The following is an 8,822-nucleotide window of genomic DNA, read 5'->3' as shown; positions in this document are numbered from 1 at the left end:
ACTCTGCTGGTACCTATCTTTCCCAGCCTTGGGACAGATGAAGAAATTGGGTTGCTTCCTAAAGTATCTTGAAGGAAATGGCTGTAACAACAATAATAGCAGCAGTAGACTGTCCTACAGAGTCCTATATTAAAAGCAGATCTATCTCTGACTGCTCCATCTTTTTAAGTATAATAAATGAAGTGGTGTGGTGATGATGATGGTGGTGTTTGATCTATGAATCACTTTGAAATCACTGAGGAGGGGCACCTGGGTGGCTCAGTGGGTTGGGCCTCTGCCTTTGGCTCCCGTCATGATCTCAGCATCCTGGGATTGAGCCCAGCATTGGGCTCTCTGCTCAGGGAGCCTGCTTCCCCCTCTCTCTCTGCCTGCCTCCCTGCCTACTTGTGATCTCTCTGTCAAATAAATAAATAAAATCTTTTTAAAAAATCACTGAGGAAAACACAAGGCAAATATTACAGAAGCAAGGGGTTTAATATAGGATTTAAGCTTACACAAGTGTCTGACAAACCAGGAAGGGAAAATCTGGAAGGCAGGTACCGGGGAACAGAAGAATAGTCCCAAGCTTTTCTACTTGAAGCACTGGCACTTGTGGACAGGTTGGAGCTTGCTGGAAAACCTGAGAATCCCTACATGTCTGTTTGCCAAAGTAACTGTGTGAAAAAGGTCATGTGGAAAAATTAGTGGAAGCCACAGTCTCAGTAGACTGGATGGGAAGTACCTGGCTTGCAGTCATGTACTTGGTCAGTAGAAGCAGCAGACAGGAAGATGTAGTGAATGTTGACTGGAAGAGATTGAGAAAAATCTGTGGCACACTAGGCACTTGAGCACCTTTGTGTCTGACTGCCCTAACCTTCAGAGAGCGTTGGACTCCACTTCCTTTCTGCTTCCCAAGTATCACATGAATTCATTTCACTGGCAAGACATAATCCTAAAATCATACAGGTAAAGAAGTTTCTGTAAAATTCCCAGCTTCTGGCAAGAGCATTGGTTCCAGTCCAGCACAGCCAGTTCCTCCTAGAATCATTCATAAGATCATTTCAACTGCTTTACCACATGAAGAAAGACCATTTGGGTAAGTTAATACATTCTTTTGGTCAGGGTACACTGTACACAATTGTTGGAGATTCATGCTGCTTATTATACCAAAACATTTTCTAAATCTGAAATATGTTGTGACTTTACATCTCTTTTCCAAAGTGAAGGAAAACCATGACAACACTATATGAAAAAATTCATATGCACAGGTTGATTCCCTGATTTACCCTTTTTGTTTCCATTCTACTTTTGGAACAAAAAGAAAACGTTTGAAGGTCTCATGGACAGAGAGGGAACATGAAATTCAGTAGTGCCCTCTACACACTTTCATTTCTGTGCAAGTTGGAGTAACAAGGACTGTATTTACCCTCTGTTCTTAAATAACCCCCCCAAAGGAAGAAAAATACATGAAACAACAGTTTTTAAGACACGACTCTAAGCAATGTAAGGCAGTGATACTTCAAAGAGGTGAACCCATTAATTGCCCCAGCTTATTAGGTTGAGATGGCACCCAGACAATTACATAGTGAGGAGGAACCCAGGAAAAGGCCAGCCGACTCCCTAAGTTGAAACACATCTGAGATTTCCATGAAGACCAAGATACATAGTCTCTGTAGAGCTGGGTATTGGAGAGGAAAGAGCTGCAAAGAGAGGACTCCAGAGATCTGAGGAAACTACTCAAATGCAAAGAACCCACAAAATATTACAGGGAACGGTATCCTACACTCATACAGGGAAGGAATTTTGCCTGTACCTACCAGGCAGACTGGAAAATCTTATGACTTACAGAGGATTTGGAAAAGTATTCAGAAGGGTGTGGCCTAGACCAGGATTTCTCAATCTTGCCACTGTTGACATTTGGGACTAAATATTCAGGATTAAGGTTTAGGGTTTGGGTTGGGGTTAGACGTGGGTTAGGGATAGGAGTTAAGTTCTGGGTTTCCTTTCCACTTCTCCATTCTTTGTACTGAGTTCCTCATAATAAATGTCACACAATGTCACAATAGAGTATGCATTTCAAAGAGTTGACAAAGAAATAAAATATTTCAAGAAGCCTATTGATAAGACAAGAAGTCTTTTTCCATTGTATTGTCAGAACCCTTCAGTGATTTCCTTTTTTCAGCCCTCTCCTAATTCATTGCCTCTCACAGTTTAAGATCATAGCTACCTCTTGCTTCATTGCAATTTTAGTGCAAAATAATAGAAGTTGGCTTCTCTTCATCTTTCGTTTCCCTTCCCACTAACCTCTCCCAAATGTTTCGGCGCCTCAAGAATTACTTATGTTAGACTTAGTTGTTAGGGTAGAGGTTAAGGGTTGGAGTCTAGGAGTCTGGATTAGGGGTGTAAGTAATGGGTCAGGGAGTTACATTTAGAGGTTAGAGGGTTATGGTTAGGATTATGGTTAAGCATAACTGGCATTCTTCCCAGTCTTCCCTTTCCAGCTCTCCAAGCCTCCAGGATGAACAAAATTCACCCAGGGTCACACATGAGGTGGGGGTTGAGCTGGGCCATTGGTTGTCTTTGTTGCAGCCCTGAGCTCTTTTAGAAGAAGAATGAAATGCCCATTTGGTCACTGCCTGCTTCATTTTTTAAAATTTTATTTTATTTAAATTCATTTAATCAACATATAGCGTATTATTAGTTTCAGAGGTAAAGGTCAATGATTTATCAGTTGTATGTAACACCAGCGCTCACTACATCACATGCCTTCCTTAATGCCCATCACCCAGTTACCCCATGCCCCCCTCCCCTCCAGCAACCCTCAGTTTATTTCCAGAGTCTCTTACAGTTTTTCTCCCTCTAGCTCCTCTAATACACTCTAGTTCCATCCATATCATTGCAAAGGGCAAGATTTTATTTTTTGATGGCAATATCATATTCCATTTGTGTGTGTGTGTGTGTGTGTGTGTGTGTGTGTGTGTGTGTGTCTGTGTGTATCACATCTTCTTTATCCATTCATCTATCGATGAACATCGGGGCTCTTTCCACCTTTCCATAGTTTGGCTATTGTGGACATTGCTACTTATAAACATTGGATTGCAGGTGTTCCTTCAGATCATGACATTTGTATCTTTGGGGTAAATACCTAACAGTGCAATTGCTGGGTCATAGGGGAGCTCTATTTTTAACTTTTTTGAGGACTCTATGTACTGTTTTCCAGAGTGTCTGTACAAGCTTGCATTCCCATCAGAAGTGTAAGAGGGCTCCCCTTTCTCCACATCCTCACCAATATTTGTTTTATTCCTGACTTGTTAATTCTAGGCGTTCTGACTGGTGAGAGATGGTATCTCCTTGTGGTTTTGATTTGTAGCTACCTGATGCTGAGTGATGTTGAGCATTTTTTCATTGTGTATGTTGGCCATTTGTACATCTTCTTTAGAGAAATGTCTGTCCCTGTGTTCTGCCCATTTTTTGACTGAAAATTTTTTTTGGGTGTTGAGCTTGATAAGTTCTTTATAGGTTTTTGATACTAGCTCTTTTTTTTTTTTAAAGATTTTATTTATTAATTTGACAGAGAGAAATCACAAGTAGGCGGAGAGGCAGCCAGAGAGAGAAAGAGAGGGAAGCAGGCTCTCCGCTGAGCAGAGCGCCCGATGCGGGACTCGATCCCAGGACTCTGAGATCATGACCTGAGCCGAAGGCAGCGGCTTAACCCACTGAGCCACCCAGGCGCCCGATACTAGCTCTTTATCTGATAAAGTCATGCCAGTTTCAAATCTAACACATAATATGGTTATGTAAGGGTCAAGGGTTATGGAAGGCCTCAGAGGTCATGCTTAGTTTTCTCCTACCATCTTTTCAGGCAAGGTTGCTGCTGGCCCCACTTTGGTTATCCCCAAGTTCCAGCACAGCTTTAACACATGAGGACACTCAGGAGAAATGTGGATTTTACAGGACTGAGTGCAGGAACTGCCATCCCCCATATATAGCCTTCTTGAGGAGTGGGGGAATCCTTCTGGGACTGGCTGGATCTTTCATCCCAAATGATCAGACGGCAGTAGACAGGTTTTAGACAAGAGAATCTTTGGACTCTGATTATCTAGGCAGGCATCTGTGGATCTCCAGCTCAGGCAAGCCAGGGTCTCCTCAACCCCCATGGCCAATTACTGAGCTGACTGTGCTCCCGGCAATTTAATAGGTCAATGGGCAGTGTAGACCTTCAGGATATTTCCATTCTGAACATCTGTGTGCTTGAAACAAGCTTCTTCTCCTGCACAGCCCCCTAGCCTGCCAAGAGAGGTAATACTCTCCAAACACTGAATGTGGCTCTGGCCACAACAGGCATACAGCAGACTGGTCCTGCAGTCCTTTGACCTCACAGTTGTAATGTAAAACTTTTATATTCATAGTCGTTAAGAATCAAGGATATGGGAGCAACTGTGTCTCCCAGCGAGTAGTTTCTCACTGGGGCTGCATGGTCTCAGAGAGCCACATGCATGTCCCAGGTCCTGTAGCATGCCAGCTATGGATTTGTGGTATGGAATAGACCTTGGGCTTCTCACTGCTTCACTGAGCAATAACTTCCTTACCATACTCACATTTTGTCTCTGTTATTTGTGAAGGAGAGAGAAGAGATTAGAAAATGAGCCAGTGTGTTCTTTGGGGTGAGTGATAAATGTGGCTGGGAGGCAGGTGTGACTCCTGGGCTCCCTCCTCCCAGGGACATGAGTGAGGTCTGTGTGCCTTCCTGTCTCTGAGATGTGAGGACCCAATACCCAAAGCAGGAGCCTTGAGTTTAGCATCAAGAGTAAAGTTGTGTTTTCAGCAAGTAGAAGAGTATCTTGCCATCATGGGAGGACAATAGCATTGGATGAATAATTGCAGCCCCAGACCCTAAGTGAACTCTTTCTTTCTTTGGGCTTCAGATTCCGCAGCTGTGCAGTCAGCCACCAGTGTTGTGGAATCTGCTGCTTTCCCCAGCCCAGCATCTCTTTTCATGCCCAAGTCCAGCACCTCAGCTTGCTTTTGGGAAACACATATCACCTGCCTCCCATCCAAACAGTTACAGAGGGCAGACCCCACACTCCACCCACAAAGATATTTGATCCAAGTCTAGCTGACCCTGTGCTCCATATCTGGGGTCTCTGATGGCTTCAAGGATTAGAATGTGATCCAAGCAAGGCCAAAGAAAATTCAAACTATGACTTTTCATGGAACTTAAGACAAAGAGAAACCCCTTCCCAGCGGAAAAGACAGTAAGTGGGTGTCAGCCTGGAGTTGCTAGAGGTCCCAGATGCAGTGAGAGAGACTATACCAGTGAGTGAGGCCACTTCAAAGATACTTAACAGGATGGAAGTTGGAGAGGGTTCAGGTCACATTGTGAGATTGTGAGCCCCTGGATCTGCCATGTTCAAACCCACTCTTGCCACTTGCAAGCATAATTTTTTTTCCCACCATTTAAAAATATTAATTTATTTCACTTCAGTAAGTGCATCCAGTCCCTTGCGATCCAAAAAGTGCTAGCTGATACATTAGGATCAATAGTTCCTGAGACCCCCTGTGCACAGTGTCCTCACTGGGTGGGCCATGGTTGAGGAGAGAAAGACAGTGTGGGGGAGGGGGCAATGGGTCTCGGGGGAGCTTCAGAGCAGCTCTGTCCCTATTCCTTCTCTGTGCCTGGAGAGGAAAACTCCCAGAAAGGTGGGAGAAAAACCAAAAAGAGGAAGAGGTCCCTGGATGGCTAATTGGTCTACTTGTTTTTTCCCCTTATTTTAGGGTCCACTTTGTTAATGTGTATTTTTACTAGGAAGTCACCCATTTCCTCTAGGCTTCAAGTCTGATGCAATAGGTTTCTTATTTGACCGTTAATTCACCTCTCTAGTTTTCTACAGAATTGTCACAATTAACGAACAAATATTGATATTTTATCATTTACTAAAGTCCATACTTTATTTAGGTTCCCTCTGTTCAACTTTTTCTGGCTCTCCAGAATCCCATGCAGGACACGACGTGACATGTGGTCATCATGTCTCTTTAGGCTCTTGGCTGTGAGAGTCCCTCAGACTTCTCTTGTTTCAATGGCCTTGACAGTGTTGAGGAGGACTGGTCAGGTATTTTGTAGATGGTCCTTCACTGGGATTTACTTGGTGTTTTCCTCATGACTAGACTAGGGTTATGGGATCTGAGGAATCAGATCATGGAGGTAAAGGGCTCTGCCATCACCTCGTATCAAGGGAAAATGCTCTGGAGGCCATTTCTTCACTTTGATCGCCTGGCTGAATCAGTGTTTGTCAGTCTTCCCCACCATGGAGTTACTCTTTTCCATGTGTGTATGGTGTATCTTCATGAGTAGGAAGACACCACATGGAGCCCATGCTTTAGGAAAGGGGAGTTAGCTCCACCTCCTTGATGGATGGCTCAGTTTCTACATCTACTATTTGGAAATCTACATAAGACATTTCAATTCAACCCTATTAAAAAAAACAAGGTACAATGTAATCTGTTAATAAAAATGCAACCCAGTGATTTAAAAGATCATACTGTTTCTATTCCATGATTCATGTATCAGGCAGCATCCCATCTAGCAAATAGAAAGGATCTCCTTTGAGCCACAGGAAAGGAAAGGTTTTCAAAGGGAGAGAGAGAGTGGAATAAAGGGAAAAAAAAATCAAAGGATGCCTTTTTGTTTTAGGCAAGGTTGCCCTCCCAAGGGGAATAGAAGGGGTCTACCAGTGAATTTTCTAGGTTGACTGATTAAATTTTACATGGGGTGTGTGTTTGTGTGAAAGTGTTGTTAGTTTAGGTAGTAAGGCTTGGTTCACTGACTGGGTATCACTTTTTTTTTTAAAGATTTATTTATTAGAAAGAGAGGGTTAGAGAGGGAGAAAGAGAGAGTGTGCATGGTGGCAGGAAGCAGGTGGAGCAGAGGGAGTGGGAGAGAACAACCCAAGCAGACTGTGTGACACGGGGCTTGATCTCATGACCCTAAGATCACGACTGTGCCACCCAGGCACTCGTGCTGACTGGGTCTTTTAACGTAAGTGACACCACTATTGGACCAGTGGTTTCTTTTAACAACTATTTATTTTTACCAGTGTGGACACCTGAGTAGTTATTTGGGTTATCCTCCAGCACTGTAGTGTTTGGTTCCTCATTCATTCTTGTTTTGAGAGTGCTTTCCATTGGTTCCTGTTTTCCTTTGACATGATTTCATCTTTGTGGGTTTTTTCTTGGTACTTCCTTACTTTCTGTTACTTCAAGAAATCCTGGCTCCTATATTTACTGTCTCAGTCCTCGTGTCAGCAATTTCTTCAAGGATACCTGGTTCCTTTTATTAGAGAATGGTATTTAAAAACTTACATATGGGAGCTAAATGTGCTCAGTGGGCAATGCAAGAAATATATGTGTGTATTTCAAACGGTGTAAAAGCACCTAATTATAAATATTTCTATGTTGAATGTCTGTAACCATATTAAGTTAAAGATAAGTTTATTCTGATATCTCCAATCTGGTCCATCACCATATGGGGATAACGATATTCTCCCTTTGCTTATCTGTAACTTCCTACTCCAACAGTGAGAACTCCCACCACCTGTCATTTATTTAATTCATTGCTCTGTTCCAGATTACAGATACGGTAATTTCTGAACTGATAGCTACCACCCTGATGAGAAAGAACTTTATGAAGTAGAGTCTCTGTGTTTGTATGGTATGGTTTTTCTTTAGTCTACAGATTCCTATCATTTCCAGAGTTACTTAAGTCAGCACATTTTCCCACACAATTTACAGTGAGTTTTTTTTCCTGTGTATTTCTAATATAGTTAGATTATTTGTCACATTCTGTATTCCACTGAAGGGGAGGAAGAATTTTCCTCTGTCCAAGATTTTTCTAGCTCCGCTATGAATGAAATTGACATGAGACAGGTTAACAGGAAAAAAAACAAAAAACAAAAACAAAAAAACAAACCTGAAGTTTACTCATGTACACATGGAGGCTCAATAATGAAATTGAGACCCAAAGGAATGACCAATGCAGGCAGGTTTTATACCTTTTGGACAAAAAGAAAGTAAACCTGTGAGGAAATCACAGGACAAAGGAAATTTAACCCTAAACATTAGTAAGGAATTCTAAACAGAATTTGGGCTGGGGTAGTAAATTAGGATCCAAGTAAGAATGGTTGTTCAAAAAGGGTCAGGGTCAGGATTAGGGTCAGGGTCAGGGTTAGGGTTAGGGTCAGGGTGAGGGTTAGGGTCAGGGTGAGGGTGAGGGTCAGGGTCAGGGTGAGGGTCAGGGTGAGGGTCAGGGTGAGGGTGAGGGTGAGGGTGAGGGTGAGGGTGAGGGTCAGGGTCAGGATCAGGGTCAGGGTCAGGATCAGGGTCAGGGTTAGGGTCAGGGTCAGGGTTAGGGTCAGGGTTAGGGTCAGGGTCAGGGTTAGGGTCAGGGTCAGGGTCAGGGTTAGGGCCAGGGTTAGGGTCAGGGTCAGGGTCAGGGTTTAGGGTCAGGGTCAGGGTCAGCGTCAGGGTTAGGGTTAGTGTCAGGGGTTAGGGTTAGGGTCAGGGTCAGGGTCAGGGTTATGGTCAGGGTCAGGGTTAGGGTCAGGGTTAGGGTTAGGGTTAGGGTTTAGGGTTAGGGTTAGGGTTAGGATTAGGGTTAGGGTGACGCTCCCAGTCAGGGTCACGGTCAGAGTTAGGGGTTAGTTTTAGGGTTAGATTTAGGATTATGGTTAGGATTTGGTTCGGGTTAGGGTTCAGGATTAGGATTCGAGGTTAGGGTTCGGGTTCGCATTCCGGTTCGGTGTTGGGGTTATGGGTTTAGGGTTCAGGTTCCGGTTCGGGTCGGCTTA

The sequence above is a fragment of the Mustela nigripes genome, chromosome X, assembly GCF_022355385.1.
Source record: "Mustela nigripes isolate SB6536 chromosome X, MUSNIG.SB6536, whole genome shotgun sequence".
NCBI lineage: Eukaryota > Metazoa > Chordata > Mammalia > Carnivora > Mustelidae > Mustela > Mustela nigripes.
The sequence above is the reverse complement of the archived record's forward strand: the minus strand, read 5'-3'. Positions refer to the sequence as shown.